The 25,936-nt window shown below is 43.8% G+C and overlaps 1 protein-coding gene and 1 long non-coding RNA gene across 7 annotated transcripts in view; one reads left to right on the top strand and one right to left on the bottom strand.

Annotated features, from left to right (window-relative positions):
- RAI1 (retinoic acid induced 1) overlaps positions 1-25,936 on the bottom strand; it is a 303,155-nt gene that overhangs the window by 106,863 nt on the left and 170,356 nt on the right. The gene's annotated exons all lie outside the window — the stretch shown is intronic.
- LOC127562242 (uncharacterized) lies at positions 7,144-24,777 on the top strand. Its single transcript, XR_007953640.1, has 3 exons — positions 7,144-9,334; positions 20,780-20,848; positions 24,157-24,777. It is a non-coding gene; the product is annotated as an uncharacterized LOC127562242 (long non-coding RNA).

Raw genomic sequence — 25,936 nt, 5'->3', positions numbered from 1 at the left:
TCCCAGATAGGTTAGATCTCAAATAGGTCTCAAAGTTAGTCACTTTCTCTTCCCCAGACACTGCACAGATCTGAGTACAGAGCACATAAAAGAGGTGCAACACAAATTTGAGAAAAGAACAGAATCTGTTTTTACCTCCCTTACCCTCTAATTTCTGTGACGGAGGGTGTTAGGCATGGGTGAGGGTGGCATTTAGAGGTCTCTGTAAAATCATAAAGCTGGTTGATAAATGTGGAAATATGTTTAGAAGAATTGCATGTGTTTAACATATTTAACTTAAGTAATATTGGATTATTTGCTTTCTAGGGGAAGGGAGAGGTGAAGGGAGGGAGAAAAATTTGGAACACAAGGTTTTGCAAGGATGAATGTTGAAAACTATCTTTGCATGTATTTTGACAAATAAAGAACTATTTCAAAACAATCATAAAGCTGGAACTAGGCCTTTCTGACAGCAAGCCCCCACTTCCTAAACATCTTCCATCCCCTCCAAACCACCTGGAAAAGAGAGGAAGAAATGGTATCTTTACCACAGCACTGGCTCAAAGCTGGTACTGATGCTAATACCCCAGGTTCTGAGTGTTTTCTAGTACTTCATAGGTAATTTTTTTTTTTTTTGATAGGGCGGGGAAGAGATTGAGGTTATCTGGGAGAGCAGCAAAGTTGTGTATTTATGTCTATCTATCTCTTGCCATAGTGAGTGGGGGTTGGGTAAGAAAAAGAAGATAGAGGATAAGCTGGTATCTTCTAGTCCTGGACCAGAATGTTTTGAGTTTGATTTGTTGTCTTAATTCAGAAGCTGTACAAACCCTTTCCCTGAAAAAAAAAACTGAGGGAGCGAGGGCCAGCTCTGGGTGCAATCAGCAAACTGAAGGGCTTTTCAATCTCCCTCGTCCCTATAAGTCCCTATGCAGTCCACATGTACATCCAAGTGCCACCATTGTGCAAGCTCGCTTCCGCTGGGTAGGTATAAACAAGGTCATCTGCAAGTCTAAACCCACCCGTGGTGAGTACCCCTCTTCCCTCCCTCCGCTCCGCAGCCCTCACCCCTGAGCAGAGGCAGGGTGCTCTCGCCTATCCCCCCCGCATAGTTTTGCAAATTGTTTTCCCGCGAGCAGAGCCAAGCCAACATGTCCGCTTCCCCGCGTTACACTGCAATCAGCGTTCCGAGCTGCTTAGCGAGCTGTCACTCCCGCGCGGCTGACTGGCACCGCTCTGCCCTCGCTGTGCCGCACACGCGGGGACGCCCGAGCCGCTAACAGATTGGGACTGGAGGGGCAGGTGCGGCACCCAGGGTGGCCAGGCTCAATCAGGCCCCCGATGCAATGCTCTAAGAGCAAGCTGTCTGACACGGGGCCGCCCCCGCCCTTTCCCCACTACGCCCCCCGCTTCTTCCCCACCTCCCCGGCTCCTTGTGCGTACAAATGCGCGTATTTATTTTGCAATTAAGCCTCGCAGCAGAAAGTGGAAAGAGAAATCCTTTGTTCGGGGGGCCGGATTTGGAAGAGGAGTGAGGTACACTCGGCGTGGAGTGCGGCCCCTCCCCCTCTTCCTCCCGGAACATTCTCTGAGACTCCCCCTCCCCCGCACCCCTCCACCTTTCACCAGAGCGGCAGCTTTTTTGCCCACGTCCCGCGCGCTGCTTCTGCAGCACGAACCCCTTGATTGCCCATCAATCAGGGGCAGAGAGAGCGCGCTCCGCCCCGAGCCTCCCCCTCCCCACCTCCCCTCTCCCAGCATCTCCAATCCTCGCACCGGGTTCCCAGGGCTCCTGCAAAAGCCAACGAGCCGTGGCATGCTGTGTGCGGCACGACGCTTTCAGCTCCCCCTTCCAGCCCCAAGCTCCTGTCGCCGCCGCTGGCCTAGGGATGGGGAAGGGGGGGGGGCGGGGAGAGGTAGAGGGCGAGCCGCAGATACACACAGATATCCCGGCCATTAGGCGGAGGTGGCGGCAGCGGCGGCCTGGGACCGCGTTCCGCGTTGGATTGAGCCGGGTGCCCGACTTGTGAGCCGCCTGGGCGGCTGCTGGAGGATAAGTTCCACCCGTTTCCCTCCCCTCCCACTTCCCAGCTCAGGTCATGCAGTGGGGCCACAGGGCATAAGGGAAAGCGAAGGGTGAGCTCCGTCACCCTGCTTGGCTCCTGGCCCTCTCAGCTCCCAGGACTTCCCGGGGCATCAGTACTGATCAGTCCCATCCACCCACCTACCCGGGAGCGCGGTACCTGGGTCCCTGGAGCAGTCCCCGCCGCGCTCCTCTTTCCTTTCCCCGGAACTGATGTGAGGGTTGGTGGAGAACATGAGGGGTATGTTCTTACAGGGAGGGGGAGCAAGAGGACTGGGCGCCTGGGGCCTCCCAGGGGGCGCAGAGAAATCTGCCTCGATCCGGGTGGCTTTTCATGTCCCGTGGGCAAATCTGATGACCTTCCTCCCTCCTCAGCGCCCCTCCCACCTTCCCCTGAGCTCTCTCTCTCTCCCCCGCACGAGTCCCCTTCAGTTCCTCCACCCTGCCTCTCTCACCCACACCGTCTTCCTCCCGCTCTTTTGTCCGCCTCCCCAAACCCTGACCCCCTTGGTCTCTGGGTCCCAAGCTTGTCCAGTCCTAGGCGCTCTCCTGCCCGCCCCTGGCGTTCCTGCTTGTTTGGTCGATCCCTTTCGCGCGGCCCCGAAGTGTGAATGCCAATTAGGGGGCAGGAGGATGTGTATCTGAGATGTGCAAACACAAAAGGCAGGAAATAAAAGTCATCTCCCACCGAAGAGGAGAGGTAACCATGGCTACCTGGGACCTCATTTAAAACGGTGCCGGCCGCGGGCGAAAAGGCACCACTTCCCATTGTCAGAGACGCTTACGAGAGGCTTTGAAAATGCTAAGCCCCCTGGAAACCGTCTGGGGAGTCGGAAAACGAAAATGAGGAAGGGGAAAAATAGAAATGATATTTATTTCTGTTTGTGTGTAAGTCTGGAGAACCTCCTCCTCTTCCCCTTGGCTCGCCATTCCTCCCTCTTTTTTCCGTCCTCTTCCTCCTTCATTCCCCCCTTCTCTTCCTCCTCTTCCCAGCTATTTCCACTCAGTGCAAAAAGTAGAAAATATCTTCAAATGAAAACAAAAATTAGGAGGGAGGAGGAGGTAGCAAGAAGTGGCCTCATGGGTTCCAGTTGTCCAGACAGACAGAAAGACCACTAGACACAAGGTCAGGTGTCTGGGGAAACCAGCCAAGGAAGGGCTGTGTCTGGGAGAGGGCTGAGTGGGGGCCGTGAGGAGGGGCCGTGTGGGAGGAAATGTAGAAGGCAGGAGCTACAAAACCTAGTGATGGAAGCTTTCCCCCAACAGAAGATACTTCCCCTGTGGAGGGCAATTCTCAAGGCAAGAAATAGATTTCCCTGAACTTGTGCACTAAGCAAACTGGTGAGTGGTTACATAGGGAATCCGGTGGTGGAGAGGAGAGTCAGGGGCTTCCTCAAGGCACCGCTTAAGCCCCCTTTTTTCTTTCAACCTAAATTAATAATGACTGACATTTAGATACTCCTTAAAGGTTTGCCAAGCTTTGCAGTAAGTTGCCTCCGAACCTCACAACAGCCCTGTGAGAACCCAGATATTGTTTTCAAATGAGGAAACTGAGGTGGAGAGGTTACTTTTCTGATCATACACGATGATCATGCAACTAGCAAATATTAGAGTTGAGATTGATATCAGGTCTTTGCCACACCAAAGGCCATATGCCAGCAAATAAGTCATACTGTCTTTGCAAAATAATACAATATACTTGTTTTCTTCAGGATAAGCAATTTTTCTCCAAAAAGTCTCCGGGCGCTCACTGACCAGTTATCATTAAATATACAGTCTGTTTACTAACTGTTTATGGACACTATTCTATGTATTTAGTTAGATACAAACTTTTTTTTATCTCTGTGTAATTAATGAATACCTTGTTTCCTTCTCTAGGTTAGAGGTTCCCCCAGAGCAAGAAGTGGATGGGAGTCTTTTTCACTCCCTCCAAACTTATCAAACACTACCTCAACTGAGCCATCATATAGTGAGTGTTCAAAAGGCTTTAGATGATGATGGAGGTGGTTTATCTTCAACACAAGTTTTTGAAGGATGATAATGTTAAGAGAAATTGAGGTACAGAGAGACTGAAGTGGCTTGGCTACCAAAAAGAGAGTTAGAGAGAAATTTGAGTTATCCCAAATGATTTTTATAACAATGGGAAGAGGTCAACTCCCAGGGAGTTGTTCAGGACAGAACCTGGGACTGGGTTGGGGGAGAAAGGAAAGAGGGAAATTGGAGAGAGGAGAGAAAGATGGGGGAGGCTATTTAAGTGCCTGAAACATCAGAAGAACTAGCTCCCCAGAGAAGCAGTAGCAGACCAATCCATAAAGGTGCTAAAACTGGATGATGCTGAGTGATAATGTATACTGCAGAGATATAGTTTTTCTCCTAGAAAGCACTAGCATGCAATATCAGCCTCACTATAGACCAGGACACTTGTAGGTGATGTGACATAGTTGTCCTAATAATATTTGATTTCAAGAGAGAAAAAGTCCAGATTGCTCTTGGCTTTAATATTTTACTTTAAAGATATGTGAGGTAGACAGCTTCCTATTGTGCTTATGGGAAGCGACTTGTCCATTCAGAAGATAAATACTTTTAACTTTGGAAAAGAAAAGAATGAGAGCCTGGGAATGTATTGGTATATGGGACTCCTAGTGAGGAAAGTTTTTCCTCCAATGCAGATGGGCAGCTTTTAATCTTGGAGAGCTTCTCTGGGCCACAGAAATGTTAGGTAACTTGGCCTGGATCACAAAGTTAGTATGTGTCAGTGCCATGATTTGAATCTAGGTTTTTCCAATTTCTAGGCTGCCTTAAAAAAAAAAAACTATTATTTTTATAAATATGCATAATTTTAATTCCAGAAACTCCATTTTCCTTGGCACAGAGGTATTAATTTTATGATAGATTCCTGACTATTACAGTGGAAATTGAAAGCCATTAAAAAAAGAACACAAAGATACCATTTAAAAACTTTGCTTATGATTCACAAATGCCTTACCCCAGCTGTTCCTGCCTCCTTAGTTTACAATCTTTATCCAGGTAAGATTTGGGCGGGGAGATCTGTTGCAAATTTTCTTAAATCTGTTAATGTTCTACCATTTCCTTTGCATCAGAAATTTCCCATCATTGGTCATTCAGAGTCACAAGGAAGAAAAAAAATAAATACCTGTGACATGAGAACATCAATTCCCCATCAGGCTCTGTCTTGATAAGACAGTCCAAATTCCTGCTTACCCTTCTCTCTTTTCTTCTTCCTGTTTCATAGCCATTGCCAGGATAAGATGCCATAGTTCATAAGGAACAAAGGTGTTTCTCTTCCCTTCTCCTTCTCCTCCGCCCACCCCCCTCCCTCAACCAAGCAATCAAGTAGACTGGATTTTACTTGCAATTAATTTTTGTGAGCCATAGGTGAGACCACAGGATCAGAGATAAGTATGGAAGGGAAGGGACAATTGTGATGAACTAGTCCCACCCCCTTTTTTTTTTTTCTATCTCAGGTAATTGAGACCTAAGGAAGCTAAATAAATTGCCCAAGATCCTACAGGTATCAAGTCCTTAAAATCTGGAGCTGGTATTCTTTGTTTTTCATAGCATCATGGGCCTGAGTGTTCTCATTTTCCATATTAAATTGTGCTCTCCATCAAACTGCTATATATTTGCTGAGGTCTCCTAACCTCAGGATCATGCTTTAATTCTTGCCTCTTACTTTTCACTCTCAAATGTTTCCAAACATATATTCATGGCAAATCTTGATGATTCTGCCTTGAAGTTTCTCAAATCTGTGGCTGTCCACTCATCATAGCCACCACTCTAATTTAGAACATCATCCCTTCTTTCCTAGATTATTCTAATAATCTAAGTAGTCTTCATATTTCCAAAGAACTAACAAAAGTCTTCCTGAAGCAGAGTTCTAAATTTATTTTCTTTTAGTTTTTTAAATTTTATTTTTAATAGTTTTTTATTTTTCCCAATTACATGTCAAGACAATTTTTAGCACTCGTTTTTTTATAAGATTTTGAGTTTCAAATTTTTCTCTCCTCATCCCCTCCCCTCTTCCAAGAATGGTAGGCAATTTGATAGGTTCTACATGTGCTATCATGTAAAACATATTCCCATATTAGTCAGAGTTGTGAAAAAAGAAACAGATCAAAAGGAAAAAAAAAACACGACAAAAATAAAGTGAAAATAATATGTTTCGATTGACATTCAGAGTCCATTAATTCTTTATCTAAATATGGATAGCATTTTTCATTGTAAGTCCTTTGTATTAGGAAAGATCTTTGTATTAGATCGTTGTGTTGCTAAGAAGAATTGAGTTATTCATAGTTGGTCATTATTCTGACCTTACATCTTTCACTTAACAACTTTCAGTGGCTCCCTATTGTCATCAGGATCAAATATCAACTCTTAGCTTGGGATTTAAGATTCTCTGCAACCTATTTTTAACTGATTTTCCAGGTTGATTTTACATTATTTCCTTTCATGAACATTCTAGCCAACCTGAAATGGTTGTTTGATGAGCACTGTATTTCATCTTCTGCTCAATGGATCTGCCTTGCCTGGAATTTACTCCCTCTTCTCTGTCTTTGAGAGTAAGCATCTTTCTTTCAAGGTAAGATAACATACTATCTTATCCCCTATAGGTTTCCCGAAAATTCACTTCCTTCTTCCCTCTTCTAATTACCTTCTTAGTTATATTGATGGTAGGTCTCCCCCCTCCTCACAGGTGAAGGGGCTTTGTTGTTTTTGACTTTGTACCTGCAGTGCTTAGTATAAGTCCTTGAACATAGTGGGTACTTACTAAGATATGAAAAACTGACTCAAATCTGATATAGATGAAAAAGCTTTAGAAATGAGATGACATCATATAAATGCAATCTTCTACTCTCACCATCATCAATCACCATCATCACTCTATCAACTGGAACATTGTCTTTTTTCCTTAAATCTGACTATTTGGGGAAGTCGGATTCCAAATTTCAGGTTCCATGCTTTATTTTCTGCCATGCTTAGTGGAGGTCACTCCTTTCCACTCTCCAAGTGCAGAAGATTGGATTTGGTCTCTTCCTACCAATATTCCTTGTCTTATTATCAGAAGCCATTAATTCCATCACTCTAGAATAAGGGTCTGCTGTATGATCAGCCAGATGCTGGGTAATGGTGGGGAACATAAAAGCAACATAAGGAAGGCTTGGTCATTATCCTTTAGGAATTCAAAACATCAATTCAGTAGACCTTTATTGAATGCCTACTATGAGCTTAGCTTTAGGAACAGAGAGAGAAATTCATTCACTCACAGAAAACAACTAGAGAAAAGTAAGCGATCATTTCAGTCTAGCCACACTGGCCTACTTGCTGGACACCAAGTTCCATCTTCTATTTCTGCCCCTGTGTCTGGATTGCTCTCCCTCTACTGTGCCTTGTAGTTTCCATGGATTCCTTCATGACTCAACGGCCTTCTACAGGAGGTTTTCCCCCCATCCTGGGCCTACTCTTCTGAGATTACTTTTGTATATGCGATCGTCAGTTATTTTCATATTGTCTGTTCCATTAGAATGAGAATTCCTAAAGGGAAGGATTTTTGTTGTTGTTGTTTTTAATTTAGTACTCCTGGGACTTACTTAGCACAGTGCTTGGCACATAATAAATGCTTGTTGACTGACTGGCTAGTGCTTTAGGAATTCAGAGGAGGGAAAAACTGTTTTGGACTAAAACAGTCTGTGAAGGCACATGAAGGCAACAGACCTTAAGCTAGGCTTCTAAGGAAGGAATAAGTAAGAGGGAGGAGGAGGGAGAGGCCATTTCATTCAGGAGAACAACAATCTCAAGGCCATAGGAGAACGTTGCATGAAGAAAAGGGAGCTAAGAGATAGGAAAGGGCCAAATTGTGGAGGCTCTTGAAGGGCATCTTTTTTTCATTTTCTTTTTTGCTCCCATTTCCCTAGAGTAAAAGAGATACCTTGGCCGTACCTCCTGAACAGCCTTAACTCATCCTTAGGGTTGGGGCAGTACCCAGTGGTGTGGGGATATGTATAGACCCTCTTTCCAGTGTATCCAGGATAGCCAAACTGTTCACCACTTGTTAAAAGCTTCGGCCCCCCTCAGAGAGGGGAGAAATGAACAGATGTTTCCATGAATCAGGAAAACAGTGTTGGTTCCCAGATGGGCTCATCTAGAAAGCCTTGTCTCTTTCTTTCTCTCTGAAGCCTCTTATAACAAGGTCTTTCTTTTTGGAGAGCAGCTGATCTGCAGTTTGCAAGGCGAGCAGAGCTTTGTTGTTGTGGGGGCATCAGTCAAGCCCCCTCACCCATCCGGTTTCCCTGAAAGCCTTTACATGGCAGGTCATGCCAAGCAGAGATCTAAAATGGTGACTTGTCATTCCTGGTGACCAAAGCCATTTAATAGCTACTTCCTTGTCAGAGGACTCCTTCTAGCTGAGTGAGGGATCATGGGCTTAGAAAGAAATCTTGCCTATGGGTCTTATCTTTTTCTCTCTATTTTAAAAAAAATACCAACTTGCATTTCTATGGTGAATGTGAGCTCCTTGAGGGCCAGAATTGTTTTTTTTTTAATCGCTATATCCCTATTATCTAGCACATATTAGGTTTTTGATAAATATATGTTTAATTGTGGTTTTTATTTTACATTTCCCAAAGGGATTTCAAATATGGGCACTTCATTTGATAGCAAGGATCTTCCTCAGAGATCATTTAATTTCAGGATTTGCCACTAAAACTAGAAATCCAAGGGTTCTTTGAATCCTAAATCTAAGCACAAAAACCAACCCACTAGAAATATCCTAGAGAGGAAAAAAAATAGAAAAAAAAATCTCAAATAGAAGCTTCACTGAGAACCACGAGCCAAAATGAATGCTGGGATATAGTAAACAGGGGGATGGGAGAAGGGTTTGGATTTGGGAAGGGTGCCAGCTATAAAGGGAAGTACCCTAAGTCAGAGTGCTTTAGGAGGGACTGGTAAGCAAAGGGTAATTGTGATACTCTGTCTGCCTGCCTCAGGCTCAGGAAGACAGGAACCTGTGTTTTTTTTTTCCTCCAGACTGTTAAGATAGAAAATTCCCAGAGAACACATTTCTAGCAAGATGAGTGACCTGATACCCTGTAATTTCCTGGCTCACAAAGACAAAAGAAGGCTTGACTTTGTGTTCTTCATGTCTCACTCCTGTGCAAGTCTGAAACAGTTGGGTGGCACTCCCTAAGTTTCTCTGTGGAAGTCACCTTCTGCCCTTCAGAGGTGCAGGTGAGCAGATCTCTCTTGGACATAAAAAAGGTGAGTAGACAGACTTCTTCATGAGGGTGTCTGGTTGGAAGTCCAAATGGGATGTCTCCTCACTTCTAGTGAGTTCCAGAATTGAACATCCAAGAGGCCATCAAGGGAATGGTATTAAGCCACCTGGCTTTTTTTCAAGAGGCATGAAGCCTCCCCCATCTCCTCTGGGGTAATTTGAGGGCCAACTTGGTCATGTGCAAGAAGATGCATCTAAGGATAATTATTCCTTAGAGACAGGAGATTCTGGAATTTCAGATCATGGAGAGATTTCTCCCTTAGATTGTGCTATGCTTCTCATGTGGCACATTAGATGCAAATGAATTGTCTATTCCCTGAAAATACACAATAGTTTAGGGAATCCTAGGAAGGTCTAGAGCAAGAGGGTGTGTGTGTGTGTGTGTGTGTGTGTGTGTGTGTAGCACACACTTGTGTCCACCTGTTTTACAGATTTTAACAGCAAAGGGGAGAAGAAGGGATGGGAATGGTAATGGCTCCTAATGAGGACTGGAGTCCCTTCTTCTAGATTTCCTTTTCCCTACTCTACTACAACCTGTCCCCTTGCCTTTCTGGCTTCCAACACAGGCTTCACCTGGGACCACACAATTTAGTTCCCTCCCATGCAGGCAGGCACCCAAGACAGGAATTATGGTCCCTGCAAAAGACAATGACAGTGAATCTGGTTACTGCCTTTTCAGCAAACGTAATTCCTTTTTATTAGAAAATTAAAGGGTATGAAGAGCTTTCCAAAAGCCAAAGAGCTGAAATGTGCTTTCATAAGATATGCAGGGTCTGATAAAACGGATTTACTTGTCTACCTCCTCCTCTCCTCCCCTGCTTCTCCTCTACTCCACCTTCCCCTCAATCCCCTTCCTACTCTCCCCCACCTTTAATGATTACTCTAATAAAAAGGCAATGTATTGGCTCAAACATCAATGCTGGCATTTGCTTGGCCAAGGCCGCAGTGTTCCACCCAGGGGAACATGCCCAAGGTTCAGAAAACTAGAGCCTTGAGGAGCAATCTTTTGTTTCTTTGTGGCAGGCTAAATTTGGGGCTCTCAACAGCACAGGCTCCATAATTTCACACTTTCAGAATAACTGCAGGGATCCCCTTTTCTTCCTGCCTTGGAGATGGTGAAAGATGGCTCTTAGCCTCAGCTAATCTGAGGGTTTAGGGTTAAGAAAAAAAAGCCAGCCTGCTTGTTCCCACAAAACAGCACCCTCCACCTAGCAACAAATATGCTAGCAATTACAGACAGAAAGACAGGTAAAGAGAAGCAATTATAGGTGGAGAGATATAGATTACCCCCTAGCCGTTGCTCAGAAAGCAACTATTAAAAGCCACCTAGGGAGTCTGTTCCTACTGAGAACTCCTTGATCTCTTCTGTTCTTTGGTAGAATTCACAAATAAGGGTCTCTGTCTTAGAAATAGGGTAATGGAGAGATCGCTGGAGGATCTATATATTCCAAAGGTGACTAGAACCCTCAAGTTGATGTAATTAATTAGTGTAACTAAATAATCTAATTTTCTTTTCTTTAGTGTGTCTTCTCCCCCCCCCCCCCACTTTAATGGTCAGGTACTGCCTTTAGAGGGTACTTAGGAGGTGTGGGATTGAAGATAGAATTTGAGGAGGTGACTTTCACAACCTCTCTCACAAATAATAAAGCAATGACAATAGAAATTTCATGCTACCCAGAGAAGAAGATGTCCATAGCCCAGAAATGTTCTCTTCCAAGGTGTCACTCCTTTCCTCTCTCCCTTTTCTCCCCTCCCAAATGTTCAGCTTCCCTGTTCAAGGACAATCCATTCCCTTTTCTCCTTCCTTGAGCAACAAAAGGGAAAACTGGGTTTGATTTCACTTGCTCACAATAAAGAGCCTGCTTTTAGCTCTTGCTGTTGCTTTATTCCAACAGAAAATGCTCTCAGGAAGAGTTAGACATCTTGCCTTGGAAATCTTGAGAAACTGGCTTGTGTTGGTTGAGGGGTATTCTAGGTGAAAACTGGAAAGGCCCCGAGCCTCTTTTAGGCCCAGGAGTTGCCCTATGAAGGTTTTTCCATCTGTGCCATCCTGTAGCCCAAACTGTGGTCTTTTTATGCTTTGACTCTTTTAATACCTTAAAGTAGCTTCCTAATATTGCAATAATTCTTTAGTGTGAACTCAGAGGTTAGAGATTTCCTAAGACAAGAAGATTCCCTCCTTCTATATCAGTTTCCTTATTTGTAAAATAGTGTTGAGGAGTGAGATGGTGCTACATCAAGAGTTCTCTCTCTCTCTCTTTTTTTTTTAAATAACTTTTTATTGACAGAACCTATGCCAGGGTAATTTTTTACAGCATTATCCCTTGCACTCACTTCTGTTCCGTACATCAAGAGTTCTCAAAGAAGAAATGTTGACTGAGACCTAATACACAAATTATCAAGGAGATTTACTAATAGGATAGAAAGATCACGGTTCACTGGACTGGGAACTGGGAGGCCTGGATTCTAGGAGTGGCTCTACTATCAGTTAGCTGAGCCTCTGTTACTTAAAAGGAGTACTAATGCATTTAAACACTTATCAGATTGGGAGCAGCAAGATGTGGAATGGCCTGAGAGCCTTAGATAAGGCCTAGAGTCAGGAAAACCCAAGTTCAAATACAGCCTCAGACACTTACTAGCCATGTGACTGTCAGTAAGTCACTTAACCTTGCTTTCCTCTGTAAAATGGGCTGAAGAAAGAAATGGCAAACAGTATTTCCACTAAAAAAAAAACCCAAATTGGGTTATGGGGAGTTGGACAGGATAAAAATGACTGGAAAAAACATTCCCAGCTCTATATTAAGCATTTTGCAAACATTTCATTTGATTGTTGAGACCATCCCATGAGGTAGATGTTAGAATTATCCCCATTTCACAGTTGAGGAAACTGAGTTAGAAGTTATCTGATTTCAGGCCCAGAGTTCTATCCAGTCTGCCACCTAACTGCCTCATGTGACCTTGGATTTAGCCTCCCTCAGTTTCTGCTTCCTATAAAATGAGGGCCAACTTGGATTAAATGTCTTCTAAAGTCCCTTTGGATTCTAAATCTATAATCCTGGACTGGTTCAATTCTCTCTACCTTAGTTTTCTTATCTGTAAAAATTAGGAGGTTGAATGGGATGAGCTGTAAAATCCCTTCCAGGCCTAAACTTCAATGAATATGGATTTATGATTCCGAGTTTTTCTGTTTATGGAGAGAGACACACTTTGAAGAGGGGCTAGGAGGAGGGGGGAAGGTGTTCACTTCAACCTGCAGTGAGGCTTGAGTGTGGAGGGTCTAGAAATCCAACTTGCTCTCTCCCTTCCTGTTCTTCCTCCTCTTCCCAAAGGTCTGACTGCATCAGTGAGTCATGTCCTCTAGTCAGATGTGACTTGTGTGTGAAAGGGGGTGGGCTGGGAGTGCTGCATGTCCTTCTGTCTGCGATGAAGGTGAAGAGGTCAGCCTGGGCGGCTGCTTGGCTGGCAGTGGCGCCGGTGGAGCTTGAGGAATGCCTGGGGCTGAGGCTTCCCAAAGATAGTCTCTAGGTCACTGGAAGCCAGTGACAGGCTCACGGGCAGGAAATTTTTGTGAATGAACCCTGGTCTTAGGTTGTAGTATTTATTAGTCACTACCCATCACCTCACCGCCCCAGGCAAAGTCAGGACCCCTGGGATATATGGAGGGGCTGCACTTAGAAAGTGCTGACGCAGAGCTGTAGTGATCAACACAAGTGGTTAGGTGGAGCAGAGAGGTTGTGTGCAGCCGTGGGGGATGACGACAGAGACCGACTGAGACGAGAGGACAGGAAATGGCAGTCTCAGGTGATAGATACCTCACTCCAGCCAAGAGAATGGAGAAAGGTGGAAGCTGAGGACCTGTATGATAGACCTGGAATGGTGTGTGGGGAGGGGGAGAGACGTAGGGGTGTTTGTGCTGTAGAATTTCTGAAGCAAAATGGCAGTGGAACAGCTTCTGTAGAGGTTGGGGGGTGTGTATTTTCCAGGTGAACATCTGTTAACTGGAGGGGGGAAGGGAGGGGAAAGAGCACTGAACATCAATCCCTAAACCCAGAAAAAGTCTTTATTTTCACGAACCTCCCCTCTGTATCCTGTATCCTGGGCTGCTAAGCAAATGTACTGCAAATGAGATATTGGATTTTCATTTACACGCAATATTCATTTCCCCAGCCCTTCTGGAGCTGACCTGTCCTGTCCTGCCATCTCTCGCCTCCCCTTCCCCCCCCCCCTTCTCTTTCCTATTCATTTGCCAGGCAGGAGAGAAACTGCCTCTTCCCTTCTCACTAGAAGAAGAGCCTTGATGCTAGAGCCAGCCACGGTGATCAACCCTGCTACAAATCAGGGGTCAGGCAGCGCTGCTGTTAGACAGAGTCCCACTGCACGTGCTCGGGGTCTTAATGGCTTTTTACATTGAACGAAGGAGGGGGACCATGGAAAGGAGCTGGTGGGTGATCGAGGCCTTCAGCTCATTCCAGCTGTTAATCCAGGGGTGATTGCCCTCACTGCTGCCTCTGCGGCCACCATTCCAGACCTGACCCACAGCTTCTCCTGCCGGGAACTGGGCCTTGCCTCTGGGCGGCCCGGCCTTGGCAGAAGATGAAAGGAGGGAGGTCTGGCAGGGAAGGCTGTGTCCACACGCCCCGCTCCCTCTCTGCCCCCCCTTCCCCTCTGGCTCTGAGAAGCAGGCGAACGTTTCTTTGCCCACTGACTTTGCCCTAACATCTGCAAATGTGGCAAAAAAGTTGGCTGGTCCTATTTTTAGCGTCTCACACCGCGTGCCATCTCTCCGCCCACCACCCGGGAAGAAATGCGGAGAGGTGCTGGGGTTGGGGGTAGGCTAATTCTGCTCCTCCCCTTCTACCACCGGTTCCCCCCCCCCCCCCCCCCCCCGCGCGCCTCAGGAATTCGGGCTGCTCACTCTCAGGCGCCCTTTCTCCCAGTCCCTTCCCTCTGGTCCCCTCCCGTGACCTCCACTTCTCTCCCCAGCCACCCGCTTACAGCCCATCAAGTTCCAGAAACCCTGCTGACTTGCGTGGCGGTTCCTCCCGGCCAGCTCCGGTCCCGCAGACCCTAGGGATCCCCGCCTTCCCGCGGCCCCTCCACGCCCTGAGGCTCCCTCCAGCTGCCCGGAGGCAGGAAGGGCGGGACTACCCAATCGCGCACTGGCCGTGCCTGCCCCCGCGGTTTCTCCGAGGGCCAGCCTAGCATAAACTGGAGCTGGGGACGAGCTGGGGTGGGACACGCAGACCGTGGTCCGCTTGGGAGTAAAAGAGGATGGAGGATGCTGGGAAAGGAATGGAAGCCAGGGACAGGGGCAGACAAGAAACGGTGTGTGTGTGTGGCGATGGCAGAGAGAGTCAAGGTGGGGGTGGATGAGACTGCACACATACCCTTCTACCAGTGGCCATGACCTCAGGCACTTGGTAACCACCCTGGGGCCATAAGCCCAACCCAGTCAGCTGTTTTGGGGGTGGAAAACAGATGGCCCTCGAGCTGGGTAGCTGGTCCCTTTCCCTAGCATTGTCGCTGGCCAAAGCTGAAGTCCTGTTAGCAGGAACTGGGGGCCTGGCCTCCACGCCCACACTCCAGCTACTGACTCATATAGCTAGCTTGATGCGGCTGCTCTCCCCCTCCCCCCCCCCCCCCCCGGTCTCTCTGTCTCTCCGTCTCTCTGTCTATCTCTGTCTCTCTCTGTTTCTCTCTCTGTCTCTTTCTGTCTCTGTCTCTCTCTCTCTCTCTCTCTCTCTGCCTCTCTGTTTCTGTCTCTCTTTCTCTCTGTCTCTCTCTCTGTCTCTCTGTCTTTCTCTCTCTGTCTCTCTGTTTCTCTCTCTCTGTGTCTCTTTCTGTCTCTCTGTCTGTCTGTCTCTGTGTCTTTGTCTGTCTTTCTGTCTCTGTCTCTGTCTGTCTGTCTGTCTGTCTGTCTCTCTCTTTCCTTCCTTTCCCTCTCCCTCTTTCTCTCTCCAATCTTTTATTCCCTCACACTCTCTACTCTCTTCCTCTCTTCTTTTTCTTTCTTTTCCTCATTTTCTCTCTCTCCCTCTTTTTTTTTTTTACTTTCCTATTTTCTCCCCCCCTTTTCTCTCCCCACTCCTTCAGGAGTGAAAGAAGTATGGCCTTGGGGGCCATGATGGAGTGGTCACTCAGAAAGGACCTCGTATTTAATTCATGTATTTTTATTTTAACTATAGAGCTCACAGACAATCCCCAGGTTTGTCTCACTGATCTCATAACAGTCTTGAGTCTGATGTCTGCTCCCTGGACCTTCTGGCTAAATCTTAGCTCCCCTTTCCCTTAACAGGGAGAGTCTAACAGGGGTGACTGGTTTAGGTCTTTAAATTGTAATTTCTCTATTTGGCTCAAACTCAAAACACTTCTTCCTCTCTTTTGGTCATGGCTTTCCTCTAAAGGTCTAACCCACTCCACCCTTCATATTCTCCACACTTTGGAAAAGTGTGGGGCATCATAGAAGAGCCAAGCAGAAATGATCCTGCTTTGGATGGTTAGAAGACAGGAGGCATCTCCCTTGAATGATAAACTCCCTATCCCTGTCCTTCCCTCCCCCCCAGTTCCTGTTCATTCCCTTCCACCCCCTCACAGAGTTCTTTTCCTCACAGGTTTGAACATTTCAAGGAGGCTGATCCTGTTCAAAAGGGTGATGGTAGGAAGGAGGAGAGGCAGATATCTATCTTTTCAGAGGTTGCATCAGGACCTGGAATATTGTGGTTCATAAAATTCTGTCACTTTTGAGAGCTATATCCTGAAAGGAATGTCCTCAGCCCCTAGAAAAGGTTTTCTTTCTTTACAGATTCCCCTTCTGTCTCCCATTGCTCTCCTGCTTTCCCTTCTGCCATCAACCTTCTGGCCTTCCTGTTTCAGCTACTGATACTTCTAACAGCTCCTTTCAGGTCCTCATCCTCCTGACTGAAAGGAAGCCAACATTCATATCTCTCCTATCTTTTTTTTATTCCTGATTTTTGCAAGGCAAAGCAGGCTAATGGGAGAGAAAGATGATGCTGAGAGAAGGAGCTAGGAGAATATAGTCTCAGATGGCTTTAACAAAATTAAATTGAGTTAAGTTTAACCATTAAAATCCTCACTCATCCACCCTTGAGAGACTTCACTCAGTCGCTTTTTGTTATTGTTTGTGTATGTGTATATACCACATTTGTTATTGCCTATTCTGTGCACAGCACTCTGCTAGGCACAGATACTCTGAGGGAGCCAGATAATTATAAGACTCCAGGCTTCTGCCCTTGAAAAACTTGCATTCTTGCTATAAAGAGATTTCAGAAGGCTTCCTTTTAGAAGGGAAGATGCAATCAAATACTGTACAGAGATGTCATCTTAATAAATGTTTGTTGAATTGCCTATTCAGACATATCCTAGTTCTAGAAATGTCGAATCCAAAATCCATTTCTAGAAATTTCCATTTCGGTCTCTTCTTCACTGATGCTGCATAGAGATGTTAGCTTAATGAGATTTGGGGATCAGGGAAAGAACAAGTGACTATCTAATAGGCACTTCCTAATATTCAATTATTCCCCATCATTTAAACCCACTGAGACATTGGGACTCTTGCAGCCTGCTTCTTCTCTACTCCATGGAAATCAGGATACAGACAGTGGAGAGCTAAAAATGAGGGGTCCTGGGGACTAGGAGCTGGAATCCCAGGGGGTACATTGGGCCAAACTAGAGAGCTCTATTAGGCTAGCATCAATGGGAAATTTTTTGGGGTGGGCTTGAGAGATGATGGGAAGCCGAAGGAAACAGCAGTGGAAGAAGATGCTATTGAAATTACAGAGCTGTTATGAAGAACTTAGTAGATGCTAGTTCTTATTCTTGCCTTTCATTTACTGTTAGTTATAAAATGTAATACCATGAAAATAAAATTGCACTTAAACTCAGAGATTCCTGGCTCTGCTACTAATTATTGTTATTATTATTATCATTATTACCATTATATATATACACATATATATATGTATGTATGTATGTATATGTAATATACCATTCCTATATTGCTTTAAAGTTTACAGCAGGCATTACAAATATCTCATTTGATTCTCATAACAACTCTGGCTGTTGGATACAACTATTATTCCCATTTTATAAATGAGGAGACTGAGGTGGACGGAGATTAAGTGTCTTGCCAAGGGTTAAAAAGCTAATAAGTTTCTAAGACTGAGTTAGAACTCAAGTTTTCCTGATTCCATGCCTAGTGTTCTATTCACCACTGCACTATATAGAGATCCTGAGCTTCCCCTCTCATCTGTAAAATGAGGAATAAAAACAGTAGTACAGAGCTGTGATATATCCCAGACAAGTGTAGATTATTATTGAAAGAGAGAAATGGAGGCTTGAAATGCAGTCTGTGAGCTTTTTGTCTTAACTGTTTAAAGTACCAGGATTTTATGACTAGGATTCATGGCAGTCATTGGAATAAAGGAAATTATGTTGGATTTAAAGTTCTGGATTCAATATGCTGGATTCAAATACATATTGTCACAACTTCTTTAGTTTGAGACCAACCCTATCACTCCTCTTTCCTTATTTATAATATAAGAGGATTAGAGTAGATGGCCTTTGAAGTCTCCCTACATCTCTGAATCTGTGATCCTGTGTGTGATCACATGTGCACGTATATGCATGCGTGTGCACACACACACAGATAACACATCTCATTATTAACAATATTTACTGAATACTTCCTGCTGGTGCCTGGTATGGGGGAACCAGCAGGAGTAAGTATCCTTGGTCTCAAAGGATTCAATCAATCAATTACCATTTATTAAGAGCCTACTATGTGCCAGGCACTCTGCTAAGCCCTGGAGAGAAAAAAAGAGGCAAAAAACAGTCCTTGCCCTAAGGACCTCCCAAAGTAGAGTTCAAAATGGATAATGAACCATACTGTGTTCTGGAAGAACAAATTCTAATCATTCTAATGTAAACTTTTCATTTTACAGACGAGAGGACTGAGGTTCAGTTTTTTTGGGGTAAAATTACTTGCCTATGGACACAGCAAGTTTTTGGGATCCAGGATGACTATTTTTCTAGCGGAGGATGCAGTATACATGCATGCACATACTCCATCACCTCCCCCAAAAAGGATGATGTATTTTTTGGTCAATATTACAGGGCCTTTTTCCCCGGAGCTGCCAAAGAATAGAGCTGGGTAGCCACTTGTGAAGCTGAGGTAGGAGAGAAACTGATGGAAAACTTTCCTAGGGTCTCCTGGAGGCAGCAAAACCTGGCCAGCTGGAGCAGGGGAGAGTTTCAGATGCCACTTATTCCTTCCTGATCCCAGCCTCTTTTGCCCTTGTCACAAAGATGATATGTTGGATTTGTACTTAAAAGTAGTATGTCTTAAGAGTAGATGGACAGACAGCCACAAATGCCCTCTTGGGGCACCTTACTCCTTCTTGATTATCATGGGAAGGGATCTGAGTTAGCTCTGAAATCAAAATGCTTACTACCCCTCTCTGAAACTAAAGCTATGTACCTTCCTGGACTGCCTTAATTTGGCCTTGCTGTCATAAATTGATGAATCATCTTCCTTGCTCCAGCATCCTTTCCTTGCACTCTTGAGTGCTTTGGAGTTCCCCATACTAATGTGTGTCTGTGTACGAAATGTCCTAAGAAACAACATGCTATAGTAGATGAAGCACTGAACTTGGAAATGGGAGTTTCCATTCCATTTCATTAGCTTTTTTTTTTCTAACTACCTTTGTGGTCTTGGGCAACTGAGGGTCTCAGTTTCCACTATAAAGTGGAAATAATTAGAATCACAGAATTTCAGAGCAGGAGACTTCAAGAACTTGCCAGTCCAATATTTCTATTTGAACAAGAACTCTTTCCTCTACAACCATGATAGCAAATGACATCAGTCACCAGTTTCTGCCTGAAGACCTCTAAGGATGGGGAATTCTCTATCTCCCAACATAGCTTATTCCAACTTTAAACAACTAGAATTATTAGGTCATTTAAAGGGGCTATCTCAGAATGGTATTAAAGGATCAAATTAAATAATAGATGTAAAAATGTCTTTGCAAAGTACAGTGCACCAACCAAATGTCAAGAGGCACTTCTCTGGTTCCTCTGAAAAGCCAGTTGGTTCTCAGAAAAGAAAACAACAGATCATAAAGTATCTAACAGGAGGGAAGAAAGTAGTTACAGAAGTAGAGGAAAGGTTTTTAGTTCAGCAGGATCTGGGTGGCTAGAAGAGAGAACAGATTGGCATTCAAAAAACAGACTTTTTGGGCAGCCAGTAGAGGGAAATTCAGCTTTGACTGGAAAAATAAAAGAGGCACTGTGGTCCAGCCTAATGGCAGGGAGGGGGAAGGGGGGGAAGGGAGAAGGCAGCATATAAATAACTAGGTCCATACAAAATATATAAAGAGTAGATGGAAGAAAATCTGAAAGGGGGAAGGTCAGAGTATCCAGGGGAACAGGGAGAGAGACTTCTCGAAGAAAGCTATACTTGGACTGTCTTAAAGGAAAACCAGGAGGTATAAGATTCAGGGGTCCTCAAACTATGGACCACGGGCCAGATGCCACAGCTGAGGACGATTATCCCCCTCACTCAGGGCTATGAAGTTTCCTTATTTAAAGGCCCACAAAACAAAATTTTTGTTTTTACTATAGTCCGGCCCTCCAACAGTCTGAGAGACAGTGAACTGGCCCCCTATTTAAAAAGTTTGAGGACCCCCTTACACTGTAAGTGATGGGGCAGAGCTTTCCTGGGCTGAGGGATGGCCAGTGCCAGGGCACAAAAGTGGGAGATGGAGCTGAGGAACTGAAAGTGGACCAGTTGGCTGCTTGATTTGGAATGGATTAAAGCTAGGAAGGGGCCTGATTATAATTGATCCCATAGCTAATAGGGAGCCACTGCAAGTCACAAAGCTGGGGGAGGGCCTGTGTGTGACATAGCCTATATCTTTACAAAGACCTACACTTTAGAAAAATCATCCTGAATGGAGGAGTTGAAATAGAGAGACTAGTTAGAAGGCTATTGTAATAGTCTGGGTATGAGGTAATGAGGGTCCAGGTCCTAGAGTTGTGGATGTGTGAATAGAAAGAACAGGACATATAGGAGAGATGTTATAAAGATAAAAATGACAAATCGTGGCAATAGAGTGAGGATGGGGTCAGTCCCGGGTGACAGCAAAGTTTGGGGCTTGGATGACAGGGAGGTGATGCCTTCGATTAGTGGATGGAATGCTGGATCTGGAATTAGTCAAATTGACTTAAAATCTGGCTTCAGAAACTTACTAGCTGGGTGACCCTTGGCAAGGCACTTAACCCTGTTTGTCTTAATTTCTTCAACCATAGAATCCGAGGATTGTTGGGAGGATTAAATGGGATATGAAAAATGCCACATGATAGGTGTTTAATAAATGCTTGTTTCCTTATTTTTTTTTTCTTTATGATTATAGGAAAGAAGAAAATAGGGCTTGAGAAGAAAGATCAGTTCTGGATTTGGATATGTAAAAATCCACAAAGAGGTAAGAGGAAAGACAAAATCAAATCAAAAAAGACAAGCACAATGATTCAAATCTCAGAATCTCTCAAGCAGCTAAAGGGATTAGATGAGTCCAAGATGTAGCTTTGGTATTATGGGTATACTTTGATTTTTTTTGCTTATTTGTTTTTGTATGTGAGGCAGTTGGGGTTAAGTGACTTGCCCAGGGTCACACAGCTAGAAAGTGTTAAGTGTCTGAGGTCAAATTTGAACTCAGGTCTTCCTAACTTTAGAGCAGGTGCTCTATCTACTTCGCCATCTAACTGCCCTATGGGTACATTTTGGCTTAAAGTCAGCTTCATGTATCTCAAAGGTAAAGACTATTACCCAATTATGGGGTTGAGAATAGGAGCTTTTGGTTCAAATAGGAAAGGGTATCCTTTCAAAATCAGGATCATAGCATCTTGAAAATAATACTAGGGGTAGGCATTAAGGGTTAGGGGGTTTCTTTCTGTCATCCACATCTTTTTTAAAAATATCTTCAAAGCTTTTTGACAAAGCTGGAAATTTCAGAGTTCCTAGCCATCCCAAGTTTGTGATGCTCATAAATCATCCAGTTTGAGATGAAGGAGGTAGTTGGGGAATTCAAGACTCAGGAGGATGCTTTAGGCTGGAATCATCTGCATAGACATGATAATTAAATCTACAGGAGCTGATGAGATCACCAATTGAAACATTAGAGAAAAAAGGAAGAGGGTCCAAGATAGAGCTGTAGTGGACAACAATGCTTAGTTGACTAGTTAAGCACTCCGGACTTAATTTTCTTTGTTTAGAATATGAGACAATTGGACTTGATGGTTTCTAAGGTACCTTCCATCTATAAATCATGATCTCATGATTATAGGCTTTTTGGGGTTAGACCAAAGGGACTCTGTTAAAGGCATGAACTTGGGTGGTTGGTTAGCGGAGACGATAGGCAAAGGGACCTCACTGTAACTTGTCCTCAGTTAGTAAAGGTGTGAGGCTGGATCTGAATTCAGGTTTTTCTGACTCCAGGCCCTATGCAGGGCCCTCTATCCATGCCATATTTCTGTGTCAGGGGATAGTCTGGACATTTTCCCACCTTAGTTGTCCCAGCTCCCTCCTATTATGCACCCATACTCCATCTGGCAGACTGAAAGGTCATTGGAGGGTCCACTACAATTAAGGCCACAACTGAAGCTGAAAGTCAGTGTGTATATGGTGCTAGATAAGTGTGGATAGGTCAGCAGATCTGTCCATCAAAAGCACAGTTAACTCTTTCAAAAATTGATCCAACAAAGCTAAGGTATTATATGTCAAATTGCTCCTCCTTGGTCTCCTTTACTGAATCTTTCTCAAGATCATGTCATCTAACTATAGCTGTCTCACTGAGTTATGGCCTGGACCCTCTTCTTTTCTCCCTCTATACTACTTCAATCTCATCAACTCCCTTGGATTTAATTATCATCTCTATGCTGATAGTACTAAAATCTACTTTTCTTGTCTCCAGTCCCTTTGCTGACCTTCCATCTTGTATTTCCAACTGCTTTTCAGACATCTTGAACTAAATTTCCTGAAGACATCTTAAACTCAACATGTCCAAAACCATGCTGATTTTTTCCCTAAATCTTCCTTCTTCTCTAACCTTCCCAAATATTCTAGAAGACAACACTATCCTCCTAGGCCCTCAGGGTTGCAATATAGGTTTTGTTCTCAACTCCTCACCCCTAATACCTTACACAATTTGTTGCCAATTTTTCTTTTCTAGAATCTGCCTCTTTCTCTCCTTGAACATTGCCATCACTCTGTTGCAGACCCTTATCACCTCACACCAGGACTACTGCAATAGCTTATTGGTGGCTCTGCCCACTCCAACCTGTGCTCTGCTCAGCCACCAGCAATTTTGCTAAGAGGAAGGTCTAACCATATCACCATCCCGTTCAATAAACTCCCAGGGTTCCTGTCACCTCTAGGATCTATTGCAAAATCCTCTGTTTGACATTCAAAACTCTTTATAACCTAGCCTCTCCCACTTTTCCAGTCTTCTTGTACCTTAGTCCCTACTAGGTACACTTCAATCAACTTTCACTGGCCTCCTGACTGTTCCAAAAACAAGACACTCCATTTCTCAGTTCTGGGCATTTTCTCTAGCTTTTCCTCCAGCCTGGAATGCTATTCCTCTCTCTACCACAGAGAGAGGAGTTTAAGCTACAATCCCATTTTCTACAGAAGTGTTTCCCAATCTCTCTTAATTCTGGTGCCTTCCCTCTTAATTATCTATTTATTCTGAATATAGCTTGCTTGTGTGTGTGTGTGTTTGTGTGTGTGTGTGTTTGTGTATTTTGTTGTATCCTGCCTTAGATTGTGAACTCCTAGTGGGCAGGGATTATCTTTTTCTTCTTTTTGTATCCCCAGCATTAGCCAAAGTGCCTGATATATAATAAATGTTTATCTATTAATTGATTGAAATGTTTATTGACTGATTGACCCACCAAAGCAGGAATATTCTTTGCCAAGTCTTGATTGACAAACTAGAACAGGAGTTATTAACCTTTTTTTGTGCCATGGACACCTTTGGTCATTTGATGAAGCCCTTATATCCCTTACTCAGAATGATTTTAAATGAATAAAACTGAAATATGTAGAATTAGAAATCCAAGATTAATGAAAATAAAGATTTAGTTTTTCCATCTAAGTTCATGATCCCCCTGAAATCTATGGTCCGGTTAGGAATCCCTACTCTATAGACTGATGTTTTCTATCCTGTTCTCTTGGCCTTGTAGGAACTGACAATGTAAACCCCACTTCTTTGACCAATGGGGGTCTATTTAATGAAATAGAGGTTAATGCATGAAGTATCTTCTCCCTCTAGAAAAGACCATACAGAGGCTGTCTTGATGTGGTCAGTGGCAGATTCTTCCTGGGTAATAGGTTACTGACCAACTAATTGTCACTAGGTTAGGGACCCACCTGACAAGAACAAGAGGAGTCCTTTACCTACCCAGGAAAAAAGTCTTGGTATCCTGGGGTGCTGGCTCTGGGTTAGGTTCCAGACTCCACTCTCTATGTGAACCAAAAGGTGGCTAATTTCTCAGAGATCTGACCATACTGATTGTTACAACAATTCTGTGGCACTTATGATTTAACAAGTAGTTGGGCCCTTGTCTACCACAAATCTTTTCTTTGGGGAGTCAGTTATTTTATAAACATGTTATGACTGGGAAAACACAAGAGCAGAAGAAGAGCAATTCCTTCTTGGGGGGAAGGAAGAGGCTCTGAAAACAGAAGCAGAGCAAGAATAAATCTAAATGTTAGGAGTTTTCCTCCCAGGTTTATTTGGAGCACCAAAATCCACGGGTCTCAGATCTGAAGAAAGACCATTTCCAGGAGCAGAGATTCAGGCTGCAGAAGATCAGCATCAAATCAGGATATAATATGACAGGCCATGGAAGAGTTGGTTATTACTGTGATCAATCAGCCTTCTTAAAGTTCGATTCTTATAAAAGGTGTGCCATTGTGCAGGTTCTGGGTCATAATCACTTTGTTTTCTCCTGCTTCCACTGTGTCATTAATATCATGTAAGTATGGTAGAATATGCAATTAAGATCCATGTAACACACTAAGAATAAAACTCAACCTATAATACTCTTTTGGGGATGGATAAACCCCCAGGTTTTATTGAGGGTCTTCTGACTCTTGATTAAGTAGATCTCTTGTTGAGGTGATATGCCTTGTTAGGGAGAATCATTAAAGGACCAAACTAAGCATGTAGCTTAAACAAAAATAGCTTAGAAAGCTTATAGTAAAGGGGCAGCTGGATGACACAGTGGATAGTATATCAGTCCTGGAGTCAGGAGGACCTGAGTCCAAATCTGATACTTGATACTTCCTAGATGTGGATCCTGAGCAAGTCACTTAACCCTGATTGTGAGAGAGAGAGAGACAGAGACAGAGAGAGAGAGACAGAAAGAGAAGAAGGGAGGGAGAGAGAGGGGGGGGGAGGGAGGGAGAAAGAAAGCTTATAGTACTCCTAAATACCTTATGTTAGCATATTGTTTTTGAACATGTTTATCTCTCCTCTTAAAAAGAGAGTGTTTGGAGAATGGGGAAAAGAGGTAGATGTTGCAAACAGGATATGATATAGACTAACAGATACATAGGTTTAAAGCCATCCATTGTCATATGAAAAAATGCTCCAAATCCCTATTGATTAGAGAAATGCATATTAAGACAATTCTGAGGTACCACTTCACTTTTCTCAGATTGGCTAAAATAACAGGAAAAGATAATGATAAGATGTGGGAAAACTGGGACACCAATATATTGTTGGTGGAGTTTTGAACTGATCCAACCATTCTGGAGAGCAATTTGGAACTATGCCCAAAGGGCTATCAAACTGTGTATATCCTTTGATCCAGCAGTGTCTCTACTGGGTCTGTAATCCAGAAGAGAAAATAAAAAGGGAAAAGAACCCACATATGCAAAAATGTTTGTAGCAGCCCTTTTTGTAGTGGCAAAGAACTGGAAAATGAGTAGATAATCATCAATTGGGGATGGCATGGTATATGAACATAATGGAATACTATTGTTCTATAAGAAATGATGAATATTTCTGTGTTTCAAATTTTTTTCCTCCTTCCCTTCCTTCCCCATTACTTACACAGCAAGTAATCCAACATAGGTCAAACATGTAATTCTTCTAAATACATTTCCTCATATATCATCCTGTGCAAGAAAAATTAAATCAAAAGGGGAAAAATTAAAAAGAAAAGCCTGGAAAGACTTATATGCAATGATGCTGAGTGAATTGAGTAGAACCAAGAGATCATTGTAATAGCAATAACAAGATTATGTGATGATCCACTGTGATGGACTTGGTTCTTTTCAACAATGAAGAGATGCAAGGCAGTTACAATAGACTTGTGATGAAAAGAACCATCCACATTCAGAGAAAGGACTATGGAAAATGAATGTGGATCACAACGTAGTATTTTCACCTTTGTTGTTATTTTTCTTTTTAATTTTCCCCTTTTGATTTAATTTAAGATCCAGTGACTTAGTGGTGGGGAGGAAAATCAGAAGACTGCATGGTTCAAATAGAGGCTCTCTG

Source organism: Antechinus flavipes, chromosome 1 (assembly GCF_016432865.1).
Source record: "Antechinus flavipes isolate AdamAnt ecotype Samford, QLD, Australia chromosome 1, AdamAnt_v2, whole genome shotgun sequence".
Lineage (NCBI taxonomy): Eukaryota > Metazoa > Chordata > Mammalia > Dasyuromorphia > Dasyuridae > Antechinus > Antechinus flavipes.
This window is presented reverse-complemented; position numbering and strand designations above follow the sequence as displayed.